The sequence below is a fragment of the Microtus ochrogaster genome, linkage group LG7_11 (assembly GCF_000317375.1).
Source record: "Microtus ochrogaster isolate Prairie Vole_2 linkage group LG7_11, MicOch1.0, whole genome shotgun sequence".
NCBI classification, from domain to species: Eukaryota; Metazoa; Chordata; class Mammalia; order Rodentia; family Cricetidae; genus Microtus; species Microtus ochrogaster.
The window spans coordinates 1,412,051-1,430,702 of record NC_022032.1 but is presented as its reverse complement, the minus strand read 5'-3'; the positions used below and the strand labels follow the sequence as shown (position 1 = coordinate 1,430,702).

At 48.1% G+C, this 18,652-nt stretch overlaps 1 protein-coding gene across 1 annotated transcript in view; it reads right to left on the bottom strand.

The window, feature by feature from the left end:
- Sfrp1 (secreted frizzled related protein 1) overlaps positions 1-18,652 on the bottom strand; it is a 38,023-nt gene that overhangs the window by 1,423 nt on the left and 17,948 nt on the right. The window lies entirely within an intron of this gene.

The window sequence follows — 18,652 nt, the reverse complement described above, 5'->3', positions numbered from 1 at the left end:
AAGGTAGCTTGAGGTGGGGGAAGGGCATATAGCGGGGAAGGGGAGAATAAGCTAATGGGAAGGGATATAAGCGGAAGACAACAATACACATGCATGAATATATCATGAAGCCAATTCTTTTGTATGTCAGAAAATAATATAAAAAGAGATCACACAATTCAACTTAACCTATATAATCTAATGTTACTGTCCCAAACATTTAAAGAAAAAAATTGTCCTAATTGGTTTTTTTTTTGTAAGAAAGTTAGTGGTTTTGTTTTCATACCATCCAAAACAAGGCAGATAGAATCTGGGAGCACACGCAGCAAGGGGAACTCAGAGAGCCCTTCAAACTGTATGCCAATGTGTGCTCAACATCAATGCCAACTTCAGGCAGGTGAAGTCAGAGTTCCTCCAGCTGTCTGTTCAGGGAAGTTTAATCTAAGGAAGGAACTGCCCCACTGGTCACTAGGCCACAGATGGACAGCTTTGAAGTCCTGTCCATGGAAAAGACCCATGCAGAATTAAACTTCACCTTGACTCCCTAACAGCTCAGAGACAGCTTTAGTGGGCACATACAAGTGACAGCCCCTCCTCACATCTAATATGCAAGAGGAGCCTTTTGGGTTCTCAGAACCTGGAGAAAGAAATAACAACATACCATCAGCCCTCCCTCTGCTTTGCTTTGTGTCCACGGATTCTGTGTTAGTTTTTCTTTTCCATAAATATGGGATATGGGACACAGGCCCCACTGTGTGACAGGCAAGCATTCTACCACTGGACAGCATCCCAGCCCTGAATATTATTTTGAAACTGTGCACAGCTCCTTCAGTGGTGGCCATCAGGGACCCAATGAGCAAAAACATCCACTAAGCACACACTGCTATGCGCTTTAGAAGTAGCCAACACCACATATTAGAAATCGGAACTCATCTTCCAGATATCAGCCACCAGGTAATCGATACATCCCTTGAATTGTTTTGAATTAAAAGTTACCAAGCCAGAGAGCGGGAGGAAGGGAGTGGGAACTGGGATTGGTATGTGAAATGAGAAAAGATAGTTTTAAATAAATAAATAATTTTTTAGAAGAGTTACCAAACCCACCACCACCACCACCACCATCATTTTCAAATATCTCAGGACTTCCACTGTATTCCATGAAGAAAGCCTTATTCCTTTAACAGGTGGATTCTAGTAACTCCATGAAGAAAGGACAATGATTGACCCCGTCTAGGAGATAAGAAAACTGACATTGGGCCAGTCAGTTGGCTTGCTCATTCGTTAGTTTCAAATTCCAACCCCTGTGTATTAATTAACTGTCCGTTATTTCAACAAACTCCTGAGCTAAATCAGCTGATAAGATGGAAAGTTCTGTTTTGGTTACACTCCAGTTTTCAATTCATCTGTACTGTCCCCCATGGGCATGTGACCAAACATCACATGATAGCCAGAGCACACGGCAGGAAAAAGCTGCTAGCCACATGGCAGTAAGTAGCAAGCGAAAAGAAAGAAAAGCACAGTGGTTCGGGTTCCCTCAAGACATGCCCAAAATAACTCGTTTCCATCAGACCCATCTGAATGTTACACCAGCTCCCTGAGTGCCACAGGGATGGGGAGGGGGCGCTGGCAGAAGCTGGGGACCAAGCCTGCAGCACATCGGCCTGGGGGCACAGGGGCTACAGCCAAACCACAGTGCCCTGACAACCAGCACACTTCCAATCGCTGGGCTGTGCCTGCCGCCTCTGTGGTTTCAAAGTTCTTCCTAATGAACCCCAAACTTTGAGTGCTCACTAACCGGATGGAGAAAATAAGCGGCTCAGAGAAGCTCCTAATTCCACTTCCATTTTAGAATGGCTTCTCTCATGAAACGACACAAGAGTCCCCCTGGCTGAAAGAGATAATGCTAGGAGGAGAAGTCACCACAGAATGTTCTGTTGGTTACCAGGCCAAACCTCGGCTCCCTTACAAGCAAAGAGGAAGGGCAAAGAGAAGAGTCTTGAGAGCAAATCTTTCACGAACGAATGTGTCTAAGGCTGTGAATTCAAACTACTCCCCTGACCGTTTTCTAGACCTTGAGGCCTACTTAACTCAAGTCCTGCCTAATAAATACTCCAGGGGTGAGAAATGTTTCACGCCAGGGCTGACAGAAAAGTCCCAAGTGGACCCTGGTGAACAGGCATTCCTAACTGTTGGCCACCTAGCTTTTCGGGAGTGCCCAGCACTCTGAACAGTAAGGCGAGCAACAGCACCCCGACTTCTGTGAATTCAAAGCATCAACACCCCCGCCTCAGTAGGGTAGGTTGCTGCCCACCGCTTCTGATTTGCTTGAATCTCAGCCCCATGATGAACAAAGCAATTGGAAGCCAGCGCCCCCACCCTGCAAGGAACAGACAGGGGAGACTGCCCCTCCAAGGCCTCACCCAGGCGGGCCCAAACTGCCACACTGGCCCACACTCACCTCGGCTCCCACTCCACCTTGAACCTGGGATTTCACTTTAAAAAAAAAAAAATCACTTGATTCAGTGTAAAACTTGATGAAGGAGAGCTCTCAATGGGGTTGAGGGAGGGGAGCGGACAGAAGAGACTCATCAGCCCGGCCAAAGCCAAGGCAGTCTCCTCGCTTCTCAGAGCCAATGGGAACGGAAAACAAACCTTCCCCATTGTTTCCATCTTAGTGTCCTTTGGAGACTTCTGTGTTAAAAGCATAGTCCTGGGTGGGACTATTAGTGGAATGTTTGCAAGGCCGTGAGGGGTCTTTAGGTCACTGATGTGAGCCTTTTAGAGGGATGGCAGGTCCCGCCGCCCCCCATACCTTCCTCCAATCTTTGGTGCTTTCTGGCCATGAAGTAAGTGAGTGGCTTTCGTCCAAGACTGTTCTAGCCATAGTGCGCTGCCTCACACAAGGTGAAAGGCCAACTGGTCATGCACTAGCCTCCCAAACTGTTAGGCCAAGAAGTCATTCCTGTAGAAGCTGGTTGTGTGAGGTATTCGCTGTGGCAACAGGAAGTGAACTCACTACTTCTTAAAGAAAGGCTGCAAGTGTGTGATGTAGGGGTGTGTGAGGTATTCGCTGTGGCAACAGGAAGTGAACTCACTACTTCTTAAAGAAAGGCTGCAAGGCAGTGAGATAACTCGGCTCCTTTCACAAGGTAGATGATGCCCAAGTCCAACGTGTAGAACTCAACCGTGTCTTAGAAGTGGTCAGGTACCACTTGCATTACCACGAGAGACAGAGAGTGATGCACATGCCGGCCACTAACAGGGGACCTTCTTTACTGCACCGAAACACGTCATCATTTACTGAATGCCCACCATGCCCTGTGCTTGCGAGACAAACACAGGCCGGGTGCTCCATCTACTGCAGCGGTTCCCAAGCCGTGAGCCATGACCCCCACGGGGATTGCAGATCAGATTCGTAACAGTAGCAACACTGCAGTTATGAAGTATCAAGGGTATCGCCTTGTGGTTGGGGGTCACTGCGACATAAGGAGCTGTATTAAAGGGTCGCAGTGTCAGGAAGGTTGAGAGCAGCTCATCTCCTGGCTCTTGGTTGCCACTCACGATGGCAGTCAGGCAGGCATGTCGAGTTCTTTATTACAGGCGAGAAGAAGCAGGGCCACACAATGACAGCACAAGGCTGCCATTTGGAGGAGATGCAATCAGGATTAGAACCCGTAGCCAAGCCCGCTGACCGCGTTCTCTCTCCCCACCCATTACTGAGTTTAAAACGCTATTGCCTCAGTGGAAACTATTTCTTGATTGCGCTGCTTTTAATCACAACTCAAAAAAAAAAAATGTTCCTTTGTCGTGACCATGTAAAGGAATTTAGTTTACATAGGCTGGGGGGTGGTGAAGGGAGGAGGGAAATTGATGATGGAAGTGTGGTATGCATTAGACGCTCCAGTTCTCCGCTGCTTGGCTCTCTTTCTCAAGGTGAAGAAAGTAGGGAAGAAGGCACATGTGGCCAGAATTGCTAACATCTTTCCACCTTCCCAGGGTTTGCTTTAGGCACGCGGACGACCTGGAGTGTTTGATAGGTAATAACCTGTCCAAGGTTAATTTCCTCACATCTGTGGTTGCCTGTGTTAACCCCACCACCACCGTGCCATGCCTGTGGCACTGAGGCAGAAGTTGGTATGGGCCCAGAATAGCCAAGAATCTATCACCATTGCTCTCTCTAATCCTGCCATGCTCGCTGCCAGGAGGCTAGGAAATTCACCCGCGGATAGGTTTGTGATGCAAATGCTGGTGGCATCAAAGACCCAGGGGAGACATCAGCTGGGAGAGCCGCCTTGGGACACGATACTGCCTCGGACACGATACTGTACGGACTGTTTCCCATCTGTAAGATAGAGAGCACAGCCTCGCTGCTGCTGGCATGGCTTCCATCACCCCCAACGCTCCACTCACCTGCCCTGTGAGATAAACATGGCCCTGAAACTAAACCTTGGGCTCCAGATTGCAGTCACCTTAAAACAAAAGAAGAGGAAAAACTAAAGGGAAACAAAACCATCCTTTCTTCTTAGCGTCCATTTGGCATCCCCTAAGGGATAAAAGCATTACTCTTATCTATGCCGTACCGCCAGCCAATAATTCAGACATTCTAAAACTTTGAAAAACTCCAAACTTGAGGCTGCAATTTGTACTCTTTGGGTCTTTCTCAGAAATCTTAAAGCAAAAGATCTCCTCGGTTTGAGTACATCTGAGTACATTTCAGTAGACCATGAAAAAGCTCCATTCCTCTTTCAGTCACTCGAGCCGTATTTTCTGTACACCAATTATACTTCCCTGACTGCCTCCCGACAGGGCTCAGCCAGATTTCTGAGTCTAAAAGGAGAATCAGAAAAGTCCTGACATTCACCCCAAGCCTGCACTCTCTTCCAGACCGCCTCTTCCTCTTGACATCCCTAGTCTATGAACGTCTTGACATCCCTAGTCTTCCCACAATGGCCAGGTACAGCCGCCGGATGCAAGGTGGCCACCAGCCAAGAGCCATCCAGTTAAACAGCCAATAATCTGGCATTGCTGTACGCATCTAAGAGGAAAAGGAATAATTCGGGGAAAGGTGGGTGTGCAGCTGAGTTAGAAAACATGCTTGAAGCTCAGCAGATGACAGGGGACAGATAAAATGAAATAAAGTATAGAGGAGAAGAAAAAGAAGGGCCCTGAAGACTCACCTTTGCTGGGAACGAGGGGAAAGAGGAGAGTTGGGAGAAAAGAGCCAGAGGCAAAGATTAAAAATAAACAAAATGACCTAGGCAGCTGTTTCAAATGGAGCAGCCACCTCCCCATCCCAGTGCTGAAGAATGTGTTCAAACCGGGACTGCCTGGTGATGCAGGTCACTGACATCTGTGAGAGGCCAGGATCTGAGCCAGCAGAGGTCATTCCAGACAGCTGACAGCCAACGGAGAGGAGAAGACGAAAGCATTCCCCGCAGACAGGCCCTGAATTCCTGGAATGTCTAAAAGAACGACACTCACTGATGACCACACGCCAAACGTAACTAGATGGGGCACACGCAAGCTCTCTACCTCTTCCTGCAGTCAACTGGAAATTAGTTAAAACAAAAACAACAAACCCACAGGGGCTGAAGAGATGGCTCGGTGGCTAAGAGCACTCATTGCTCTTGCACAGAACCTGGGTTTGAGTCCCAGCACCCACATGGTGGGTGGCTCACAACTATCCACAGCTACAATTCCAGGGGCTCCAACATCTCCTTCTGGACTCTGTGGACACTAGGCATGCACACACAAACATCCAAATACACAAAATAAAATTAAAAAAGAATTAACAAACAAAACGCATAAAAGAAAATGGTAAAGACAACAAGAATACAGCAAGAGAAAGTTCTGGAGAGCAGAAAGCAAACAGAAGGTCAGACTGGCCTTGACAGAGAAGACAAGCTGAAACCAGCTGCTAACGGGGTGGGGGGAGGGATGCCTGCCACTGCTAAGAGCATGCTGGCCCTACGCAGGGCACACAGATGCTAAGGAGCTGGGCCACAGGATGCAACTATGGGCTCCAGAGACTGACTTCAAGTCAACCCCAGCAGTAGCCAGGAGGTTTACTTGATATGGTAGGTGTGCATCTGATAGGAAGAGGGGGTGAAGTGCAGGAGGCGTTACAGCATTGGGTGAGAGACTGCTAGGTAAAAAGTGGGACCCTTGGATCTTGGAACACCGAATTTCTGGGCTGGTGTGATGGCTCCGCAGGGAGAGGGGCTTGCTGCTAAGCCTAATGACCTGAGTTCAAATCCCTGGAGCCCACGTGGTTAAAGGAGAGAACTCACTCCCGCAAGCTGTTCTCTGTTCTCTGACCCCCTCCACATACACACGTAACTCACACAAATAAATACATAAAGAAATAGAATGCTATAAAAATGCTTAGATGAACACCGATTTCTACCTCCAAGTCAGAGGGTTAGTAGCTCAAAAGACAAGACCACAGGTTTTTTGGGTTTCATTTTTGTCCCTCCTTAAAAACCTCAAGTGAGAGATAACAACTGGCAGGTTTAAAATACAAAAAGCTTTCAACTCCTGCTCAGGTCTCAAATGTCCACGAAAGGATTGACAGGATTTTAAGGTAAGTCTAAATGTGAATGATAGAGACCAAAATCATTAAAAAAACAAAAAAAAACGGGGCTGTGGGGAGGATTCCAGAGCCATCAGGGGCAAAGTAGGAAAACATAAGAAACCTTTAAAACGCGATCACATTGTAAGTTACTATGTCATATAACAAGAACAGAAAACTATTAAAGGAAGCTTTCACAGAACAGGGCTGCGTTCAATACGTGTGTTTTAGGTCAGGTTTAAAGACATTTCCTGAGATCACAAACAAAAAGACAGTGAGAGGGGAGGCAGGAAAAACACGAAAGTAAACCAGGGGCCTGTGTCTCTACGTCTGAATAAAGGCAATTACGGAACACATAAAAAAAAAATGGAGGGAAACCAAGGAAATAATGTAAGTCAGTTTTTCAGAGATGAAGAACATAAACTCTCAGTTTATTTCACACCTGGCTCAAAGAATCGTCACACTTAGAAACATAAGGAACGGAATGACATTTTGAAATCATTCAGAAAAGATCTTCCGAAGCCAATGGATCCGGCATCAGGATGGTACTGGGTTTTGCAATAGCAACCCCGGGAGTCTGTGGAACAATGAAGGAAAGCCTTTAAAATCCCCAACTATGACAGAGCCAAACCACCAACCTGTACTTAACAACAGGATAAAGACATCTTCAGACATTAATGGGTTAAATACTAATTCCTACGTGTCTTTCATGAGGAATCTTTTTTTTTTTTTAAAGTGGAGGTTAATGAAAATAAGTATAAGATTCAGGAAAATGAAGAGCTAACATCAAGAAAGCCAAAAGAAGACTTAAAACATCTTCTCCATTACACTTGGCACAGCGGCATGGTTTCAGTCTACCCAGGCTGAATCAGGAGGCAGGACAGAGCTCAGGAGACATACTGCTGCATAGCTAAAAGGGGGGGGGGCAGAGAGAGGGAGGGGGGCTAAAGGGGGCTGAGTTCATAACAGGAAGTGAGGAACAAAGGAAATAAAACGAGGCAATTACTATCTCAAAGGAAAATGAAAGGGACCAAATCAGAGGTGACAGTGCAGCCAGCGCACTTAACTGCTCAGAGGCAAATAACATCGTCTGTACAGCACCCGGAAATTCAACTGCGCACGCGCTAAGGCAAGGGCGCTGTGTCGGGCACAAGCTAAGCCAAGGGCGCTGTGTGGCTGCATCGGGAAGATGATGTAAAAGAGACTGTCTTCAGCCTTCACTGTAGAAGAGTCAACAAGTGGTCCACACAAGGAGACCAGGAAATCGACCCCTGCAGGCCCTGTACTTGCTATAGGTTTGCTAACAACCTCCAGAAACTCTACCCGGGAAAATTGGCACTTCTGATTTGTGAGATGCGGATGGGAGGCATGAGGGAGAAAGCTGCCATTTTATTTCATTAGGGTTTTATTTTAATTTACTTTTTACTTTATGTGCATTGGTGTTTTGCCTGCATGAATCTCTGTGTGAGGGTGTCAGATCTTGGAGTTACAGACTGTTGTGATCTGCCATGAGGGTGCTGGGAATTGAACCCAGGTCCTCTGGAAGGGCAGTCAGGTCGATGCTCTTAACTGTTGAGCTATCTCTCCAGCCAGTTTTATTTTGTTCCTTTTAGTTGTTGTTGTTTTTCATAAATAGCCTTTCATCCTTATTTGATTTTTAGGCTATGTTTTGAGGCATAAAATCCATAAATTCTTAGAAAGCTTATGATCTCATGCAGAATGTGAATGAGTTACAGAGAAAACAGAGATTATACAGTCCAGTGTAAATGAAGCAATCTAGTTTCAGTTCAGCCTTCTTAAAGATTACTTTAATAAATAATCAAAATAATAATTATTTTGAATAAAAACTTTGTTTCTCAATCCTTCCTTTCTTTTTTCCCTTTCTCTCTCTTTCTTTCTCTTCCCTTTGTCCCGTCTTTTAAGAGATGAAGGAGAGGCAACCCACACATCTTATTAACACTCCATTTTCCAGATGAGAAATCCATTAGGTCAGAAAGTGCCTTGTTTACTTTGAACTGGAAAGGATGTTAGACCTCCTTCAACTGTTGTTCCTGGCTAAGTCAGGAGGCCAGAAACCCCCACAGCCACGACTACCACCTGTTCCCGGCCTCGGCCCCAAAGGTTTGCCTCCTGGAGCAAGACTGGAGGAATAGGGACCACTGACCCAGCATCTGCACACATCTTTCCAGTAGCACAGACGTGTAACCCACGGCGGCAGACACCAGAGTACGCAGCCTGGCTCCTGTGAGATTTGCTTTATCTAAATTACTCTCTCAGAGAGGTCTGACATTTCCAAAGAGATGATCTGGGAGCAGGAGTAAGCTAGTTCCAGAAGCTGACACCTTATCCCGTGGTGGCCTCTCACCTGCCAGACTCAGCTAGCCAATGGTTTGGGAAGATGGGTATAGACGGGCACCGCCAAGCACCAGCCATGTTGCTGCCTTACACGGATCCTACCCTGTGGATCCTCCAGGTAAAAGAGTGTGTTCAGATAACAAAGCCTGACTCAATCTGTGAAAACTGGAGAGTCGGCTTTCTGCTTCCTCATCCCAGTTCATAAACCTCCCAAGGCCTGAGGCAAAAACCACCTTCCTTGAACTCAACTGTGCCAGTAACAGCCTGGGCAAGGGCCTTTGGCAGTAGCGGCAGCCACCTTCAGAATCCAGAGAGGGCCTGGTCAATAGGGAGGGCTGGCTTTGAAACACTGGAGCCCAGATACAAATGGACTCCCAACGGTGGCCTGACAGAGCTCACTGTTCCCACCAGGAGTCAGGGTTTAGCATAATTAATTTGTTTAGCAAAGAAAAGAGCTGACACTCAGGCACAAGAACTCAGACTCTATTCCCCGGTTTCACAAACCACACACTACATACTTCTTGACTACAGGACACACATTACATACATACACATATACATACATATTAAAGATTGAAAGCCCCAACCAGCTACAAAGAACAGAAGGTTAAAATTTTTTTTGAGTGACTCATTTGGAGCCAATTATTTAACTGAAGTTGTCCTGCTTACTGGATCCCTGATAATTTAGAATTTAGGGAGCTGATCACAGAAAAGTGCACAGCTCCCCCCTCCCCACACATATCCCGCCACTTCCCCACCACCACCACCACCACACACACACCCTAGCAGTTTCTGGAACCCCATTGCCAACTCTCCGCCTTCACTGCTGCACCACTAACTTAGGCTGTTGCAGCAAAGCTGAACTCTCCACTGGAGAACCAAGTCATGAATGGTGTCATTTCCATCTCGGAAGCATGGCTCTGGCACCAAGAATTTGAATTCCTAAGTAGAACCGAGAGACCCAGTGCTCTCTCATCCTGGACTCAACATAACCACCCCTATGTGCCTACCAGCCAGGAGGAGAAGATCCATCTGAAGAAGTCAGTCATTGGGGCTGACTGAATCTTGGCTCCAACCCAAGCAAACCTGCCAAAGCAAACAGCTGTTCCCACCACGGGGTCACTGAGCTTCCAGCCCTCTCCATTCCACCTCCTGGGGCTCACATGAATGGCAAAGTTGCAACATTTCGTAGGAAGGAAAACAGTAAGAGTAGGGAATGGGATTCAGAGCCCATGAACTGAACAAGCCATGAGTTCTCAACAGTAACTGTGAACATGGCTCTCAAGCCTGAGCATCAGAATCACTCAGATGTTGGCCTGTTGGAAAGGGGACTGCTAAGACACCCTCTGCCACACGCACACTCCCCCTGTCACCCCCACCACCCTTCTGCCACCCCTCTTTCCACAGTTTCTGATTCAGTAGCAATGGGATGGGACCCAACAATTCACACTCCCAACAAGTTCTAGAAAAGCGTGGATGCTGCCGGGCTGGGAACCAGCTAGAGACACCCAAAGGGTTTGCAAGCAAGGACTGTCTGGACCTAGCAGCATTTACGGAGTCAGTGTGACCTTTTGGGCCTCGGCCCCTTAGTTGTGGCCCTTGCACACCAGAAAACAAAGGCTTTTCTAGCATGAGGCAGCACATTGTGGAAGAAAATGGGCCCACACGCAGACTTAGCAGGCCCTCGCGAGCCCCACTGGCAGCTTTCTGTATGAACACGGTAAGGCTCTCCACTTCTCTGGCTCTCCACAAGCACTTGCAGAACAAGGAGCAAGCAGTTAAGGTGTTCCAGGCCTGCGATCTAAATCTAAATCTTCCAGTTCCCCTCCTTCTGCTGTCTTGGAAACCTAGTACTGAATCCCAGACCACCCAAATTGTAAATACCTCAGAGAGTACAGGTGGCCCTTGCAGTCCATACTGTCCAGGGACTTTGCTTGGATTTACCCCAACCGTGCCTCATGTCAAACATCAGCCCAAGAAAATGACCTTAGTCTCAACTCGAGGACAACTCCAGGGCAGAACACACGGGACACCTCTAAGCATGGTGACTAGCCGGCCTTCATATCAAGCCATTAAAAGATGCACAGGACAGGTGCTGTCACCCTGGATGCTATTAGCTGAAGAAGCCATGAATCTAGTGCCTCTGAGCAATGATGGCTATAGACACATTTCGGCTTTCTTCCATTAGTTCCACACGGAGTCATTTAGAGGCAGCACCCATGTTTTTCCTATTTAAGTCGAAGTATCAATCGGCTCCAGGAAGCTCTCAGCCAGCCAGCCCCAACCCTGCCCTCCGTGGCCCTCAACATCTTAACCTTGAATAGGCACAGCTTTGTATGCTAATGACCCAGGAGTTGGCCTTATCTCTCCTCCTCCCCTTAGTGCAGTTGTGAGTTCACATGAACTCTGCTTGGCAACTACTGCAATGCCTTGGCCACTAGAACGATCAGTTAAGCATTTTTTGAGCACACACACAAAAAAGTGAATGAAAGTCACACAGTCATTGCCCTGAGGTTCACAGCCTCACTCGTGAGACTAATTCTTTACACAAATGCATTCTTTAGTCTTTCTCTATGCATGCCCCAGGCCCCTAAGTTCCTGAAGGAGATATTCAGCTCTGGATACCTTTCTAGATGACTCACATGGGAAAGGTCAACGCCTTCGTCCAGGTCCAACTAGACAATGGTGGAGCTGGAATCTGAACCCAGGAAGTCAATTTCCCAAAAAAAACACTCAAGACCCTGATCCCTGTGTCTTGAATGTCTTTCTTGTCTACGGTAGAATACTGCTTTTCAGGCCTGGGGTCAGGACAGACTTCATTGAAATCTCACTGGCCCCTTTTCCATCCAAGGGCATTTTATGTGTCAGAGGATTTAGAGGATAGCACCCCTCTTATTCAACACTAACTTGTGCTGAGACCAAGAACAAAGACAATGTGCCGAGTCCTTCACTCAAACCATCATTAATTCTGGCCCCAAGCCCACGCCCACCTCCTCACTGACTTCTGTAGCAACACTTAGCTAAGCATGGTGCTCATTCTCATTCTGTCCTGTCCCGCACCCACCTACATTTGAACTTTCTGGGTTCTTGGGTTTTTTTTGGTTTTTGTTTTTTGTTTTTTCAAGCCTCTAAGGGTTTGTACTCAAGGCAGGGAGACCCTGGAAGACTATCCTGACTCTGACCCTCAGCCAGTGCTTAGGGCCAATCTGAGCCCTGGCCGCCACCTTCCCCATCCATGAGAAGGTCTGGGGAGAAGTTTAGTAAGAGTGGACAGAGCACACACGGGTCTCTAGCACCCATCCAGAGGTCCTCGGGGAATGCGCACAGAGCCAGAGCGATGACAGCGTATTCCCAAAAGGAGTGTTGGTCTCTCTGAGGTAAAAACTGGTCTTGACCTGATATGGGTTAAGTCAAAGCTAGGAGTTGAAATGAAAATCGGAGTTAACACCAGGCCTATCTCAAGGCTGGTCTCATAGCTATCACCAGAGTTTATCGTGACTTCCCAGCTATTTGAGAGCTGGCCTTCAGTCTGGGTAGCACTGATGTCACCCTGAAGCCAAGTATTCTGGTTCCTGCTTCAAGTCCTCTCAATCTCTTTTCTGTCACTACAAACAGCAAAAAAGAGATTCTAAGAACCCAGGGGAGGCAGGTAGGTAAGAGGGTTGCTTAGCATAGGTTCTTGCTTTCCATGACATAATCTCTTCCCTTTGGGCCTCAGAGAGTTCAACGTCGTATTTATTGAGACTCCGGACATCTTCCCTTGGCAAACTGACAAACAGACAGTTCCCCCTAGGAGCTCCCTGAAAGACTGCTGGGTGGACATCACATCCTCCCTCTTATGTCCAGGGAGACCCCAAGGGGAGACCCCATGCAATGGGTGTGAACTGTACCAGGCCTTTTCCTGGAATCCCCAAGTACCCTACATTAATAAACCTGGGGGTTGTGTGGGAAACCCAATGAAACCACGCTTGGAAAGATGCCTGAAAAGACATCGTATTGTTTTTGTAGCTATTCCCAAGACGTACTGAAAGATGTCCAATTACCTGAGCACTACACAACAGTAACAGGAGATGAGATGGCAAAAGCCCACCCAGACCAACACAAGTGTGCGGTGTACCTGAATTATGAGTGCTCACATGTGTGAGCACATATATTGTGTATGTAGGTCCATGCACAAGTGACTGTGGGTATGTGGAGGCCCGAGGCTGATGGGCACTGGGATCTTTGGAGGTCACTCTCAACCTTATATATTAAGCCAAAGGCTCTCAGTGAGTTTGGAGTTGGCTGGGTCAGCTAACCCAACCAGCCAGCTTTCTCCCAGTGTTTCTCATCTCTGCAGCCCACACGATAAGGTTACAGGCAGGCTGCCACGTTCACCCCGCTTTGTATGAGTGCTAGGGGTCTGAATCCAGTCCTCAGGCATACATAGCGGTCACCTTATTATCCACAGGGCCATCTCCCCAGCCCCAACACTCTGTAGATGTAAAAATACAAATTAATTCCTCTGGTTTTCTTGTCCCTGCTCATTAGTTCAAGCAACTCGTGGTGCCAAATAGAACTTTTTCCTTTGTTTAGACTAACAGTTCCCATTAACACAACAATGTGCAGCTGTCTCTGCTGAGCCAGAATACAGCTAACATGAGCAACTGGGCATCAAATCAGTCCCCATCCCTAACCATATCCTCACTACCTGTTGACAACTGAGCACTGAAGACGACTACTCAGGTTACCAGGAAGTGGGAGTTACACACACACAAGCGTATCTAGACAAAGACATAGAAGCCCCTGGAAAATCTGAGACTAAGGATGACGCTAGCTTATTAGGCCAGACTTGGAAGCAGGGCCTGATGGGAGGAAAGAACTGTGGCTCCAGATCCAGCTCAGACGAGCTGTACCACAGATAGGCCACCCTGTGGGAGAAAGCCTGTGGGAGAAAGCGTTGTCTTCCCAGAGGCAGGGGGACACAGTCGGAGAGCACGGCTCTTCCACAGCAACCCCACCCAGTCTCCAGGCATGGCACGTGTGCTCTGTGACAGCCCAGTATCAATGAAGACCCTCACGCTGGCGCCGTGACTGACGATCAACAGTAGCTTAACTAGCAAGGGAAGCAGATGGGCAGGGGGCAGTCGAACGGGCAACCCCAGGAGCCACGGCCCACTGCAGAGTACAGGAGCACCTCGGATAAGAGAGCCTGGAAACAGCACAGGAAGCAAACTCTTCACCCTGGAGGCCACAGAACCCTTGGCAAGCAGTTGGAGAGCTCATGTGAATATCGAGGAATGTACCCATGACCTGACTGCATGTCATGACCGCCTCAGTGAGGCAGGAACCTCTGAATCAAGCCCTGATGTTCAAATACAAATAAACAGTTTCTCACTGACTAATCTCTCTTCTGCCACGCATCCCACAGTAACCAAAGTAACCGTGGCCTTATCAAATGGCCTTGGATCATTTTCTACCTAGCTAGCGACACGCTGACTGGCCTTCTGTTAGGGAATCCAGTTGCATTTTCCCTTGAAGAGATGCATGTGAGCATGTTTTGGAAATGTCCTTTTTTCTTATGCAGGGACTAGGACCTAGGATTTTACAGATGTTAGGCAAGTACTCTACAACTGAAGTGCACCTCCAACCCTTGCATATGTTTAAGGAACATGGGACACAGGACAAAGTGAGATTTAAGAGGCCATAACCAGACCTCCAAAGACCACCAAGAGATGCCATGGGGCCAGCACTGCTTCGAGGCCGATAGCTGCTATGGCTACCGCTGTCCCACCCCCTCAGCCTCCATGAATGTTCCTCTCATTTTTCCCTCTATATATCCAGACTTGGAAGTCCCACTTTCCAAATCCACTAAGCCCAAGCTACTTCCCCACATATGACCCACTCTCTATCTGTGTGTGTTTCTAGTGCCAAAAAAAATCCCAAGCCAGAAACGAGGCCCACTCTGCACTAAAGACGTAAAACCTAAATTCACTATCATTTCCTGAAAGTGATGTAGCGGCAGCACAGAGGGAAAGCCAGGTCAGTGTCCCCTCTGCCAGCCTCTACTCCCCAAGTGTGGAAAGACCCCGGCAGAGCTGTCCCCTCCCATTCTAGGACACAGCAGACACAGCAAGGCCGGAGTCCACAATTCCTCCTGTCTGGCACAGTGAAGTATCTGTGTTTCCTTGGGGCTTATCTCAGTACGTTCCCAGCTCTATCTTTCAACCAGCATTGTAGGCAAAATAGAGACGAGACTTAGGACAGACAGGACTAACTCCAGACCAAAGGTCAGTGTCCCTGCTGGAGATTTTAGATGTGGGTTTCCCATGGTTTTCCAGGCTGAAAGAACTCGTGGGTCCTGGCCTGGCTTTCACAGGAATCTAGGTGGCACAGGAGAGTCCAGAGAGAGCCTCCAAGTCATCCGAATCCCAAAGAGCATGGGAAAAGGGGGACTTTGATGGGTCCACAGAGGGAAAAGCTCCCCTCGGCTCACCGATTCTTGATGTGGAGCAATCACTGCAAACAAGAAAATGTGCCAGGAGATACATTAAGTCTGTAAGAATAGAAGGCTCTAGGCAAATAACTGTCAGTCAAGGCAAAAAGCAAAACAATATATTGATTCTACTCCTTGTTCAATGAAGGGCAGCCTTATGCACAGCCTCCTCCCTATGTCTCTACCACATACACGGTGGTGCAACTGTAAAGACAATAAAAAAAAAAGGCTTTTAAAAAATCACCAGGAAAACTGATACCAAGAGGAACCTTGGGAGAGGGAGGTAGGACCAGACACTCAGGCTTACAAGGAGGTAGGCTGGGGGAGGAAGAGACTCCCCAGGGCCTGAGCTTCTTCTCTGCATGTCTGCTGGACCTCTTCGCTGGCAACTGGACAGCTGTTTCACGATCTGGCTACGGATGGCCTGAGCTGTCTGGTCTTCCTCTGCAGACTCCGGGCTTCCAGATGTTCCTTTTGCTCAGCTAGCATCACGTTAGGTCTGTTTGTGAGGCCAGGGACTAGAGAGAAACAGGGTTCAGGGCTGGGATCCGTGAATATTGGTAGGATCTAATCAGCTCCTTGGTAAGAACCTCTGAAGCGGCTTGAACTTGATGTTCCTCAAACGTACCTGGTCCCCTGTTTGGAGAGGATTAGGAGGTGTGGCCTTGCTGGAGAAAATATGTCACTAGGAGCAGGGCTTTGACGATTCAAAAGCTACTTTGAATTTGCTTTCCCTGTTTACCTTTTCTGGTTTGAAATAGGCATTCCCGGCTACAGCTCTAGCCACAGGCTGCCTGCTCCCTCTACTCTGCCCTCACGGACTCTTACCCTCTGGAACACTGAGCCCCAAATAAACTCTTCCCTCTGTAAGTTGCCTTGGTAAAGGTGCTTTATCACAGTGATAGAAAAGGAAGCCAGCTTCGGACCCCACGAAAGACAAACAGGCTCACCTGCTACCCAGCCCCACCACCTGCTGCAAGACACACTGCAGGTACTCCAAGAATTGCGGTCCTGCGGTTTGAAGGGCTGGAAAGGACCGTGTTAATTCCTTCTGGATTTCTGCCACGTCAGACTTTAGAGGTCACAGACTAGAGGTACCCTGCCTTCGCATGCTTCCAGTAGTGGGGTGCATGCTCCCTGACACGCAACTCATCCCAAGTTTGCTTTCAGCCATGAGTCAGACTCTTCCAGAGACAGACAAAACAGGTCTTTCCTGTGCAGGGTGAGGCAGCCACAGGTCCTCACCATGTCCAGACAGACTCATCCGTCTTAAAGAAAGATTCGGGGAAGGTAACTTCTAGGCCCTTAGGAAAGGGCATAGTTACCCCCCAACACAGCAGCTCACTTTTCCATGATGACACATCTGCCATCAGCCACCGTGAACCATGGCTGTGCTGAACACCGGGTCCACATCAGAGCAGAGTGTAAAAAAAAAAAATCAGCACAGCCACTTGGTACCAAAAGCTGATGGTCCCCCTCCTACCTGTCCAAGCATCTGAAGATACTGCGCCTTCTTTGGAGCCAATGGTTGGCATGAAGTCTCAAGCCTGAGTTCCTGAGCATGGTTTCCTACCCAGGGCTTCAGCTCTCAGGCTCGCGAGATAACACTAACTCCCTTTCTGAGCCCAGAGATGTTGAGTATCAGCCCAGCCTGTATTTCAATAACCTTGAAAATTCATTTTAGGCTTCCTCAGAGAAAAGCATGAGCACACGTGCCCTGGCTTAGATTTGACCCATTTGTAAAATACATTCCTTTAGTTAGTTTGTCTGTTTCTTTTTTAAGGAAGAAGGTGCAGCATGCCACCAGCCCCAACCTGAGGAGGAAGCCTTATGTGGGTTAACTACACAGAGCTAAAACAAGGCATCTGCTTGGTAGTTTCCAGGACACCAAGGCAATGCCATGGGCTGCAAACACTCTCTCAGTAAGGGATGTATGACTAGCCCCGTGAGGCAGGTGAGCAAACTGGCTCAGAGGAAGTGGCCCTGGGCCCTGAGTAAAGTCCAATGTACAATAGACTGTGAAGCAGAAATATTCAGTTTTGAATGGAGACAGCAACTGCTTGGATAGTACCTGTTCTGAGCCACACATGGAGGCGCATACCTGTAATCCCAGTTTTGGGAAGCAGCCACAGATTTACTACAAGCTCGAAGCTGGCCTGGTCTACAGAAATTACCTCAGACAAGCCAGGGCTGCACGGCATGATGCCGTCTCAAAAAGCACAAAAACGGTTAGGGGTGTAACTTAGTTCTGTCAATAAAGTACTTGGCTAAGACCCAAGAAGTTCGATCCCCAGCACTATCTACACTGGACACGGTGGTGCACGCCTGTAATCCTAGCACATATGAGGTAAATGCAAGAGGGTTGAAAGTCTAAGGACATCCTCTGCTACACAGCAAGTATGAGGTCAGTCAGGAGGAGAAGAAGAAAGGAGGAGAAGAAGAAAGGAGGAGGAGGTGGAGAAGGAGGAGGAGGAGGAGGAGGAGGAAGAGGAAGAGGAAGAGGAGGAGGAGGAAATACTTAGTCTGTGCTTCCAAAGCACTCTCATACAATGTTGTACCAAACCCACACAGGTGCCATCAATCACTGAGTGTTTCTGAGACAAACAGTAAAGGGCTGGAGGGGCCCAAAGAAGAGCCCAAGGTCAGGCCACCAGCAGCCACCCAGGTGACGGTAGAGGATGCTGGCTGAATGCACTGCCCCTCGCAATGATTGTATCCTCCCCCTGCCCACACAAGCCAGTCAGCTCCTCAGCCAGTTTTCTGCCTTGCTTAGCCTCTGTCCCACCCTCTCAGACACTTACAAGCCTAGCACAAAGGCCAATGCTCCCAGGGGACATGCAGGTGTTAACAAAGCGACTACTACTATTACTACTAGTACTACACACACACACACACACACATACACGCACACACACAAGCACGCACACGCACACATACACACACAAAACCAGAGTTTTGGCAGAAGAAAAAAATCCAACATAATTTCCAAGATGGAAAACTCACCTAGAAGATGCTTCAGCTTGCTTAAGGAAATAAATGCAGAAGTTTTAACTGGTTAGTTCAAGTCATAGTTACTCAATACCCACACTTACAGATACACAAGAGCCTCAGGGACAGAGCCTAGACCACCAGGCAACTGTGCGGGTGCACTGACAACTAGCCAGGAGACACACCTGAGTGCCCAGCATGTAAACACTGACACACACACACACACACACACCTGAGTGCCCAGGGGCATGTAAACACTGACACACACACACCTGAGTGCCCAG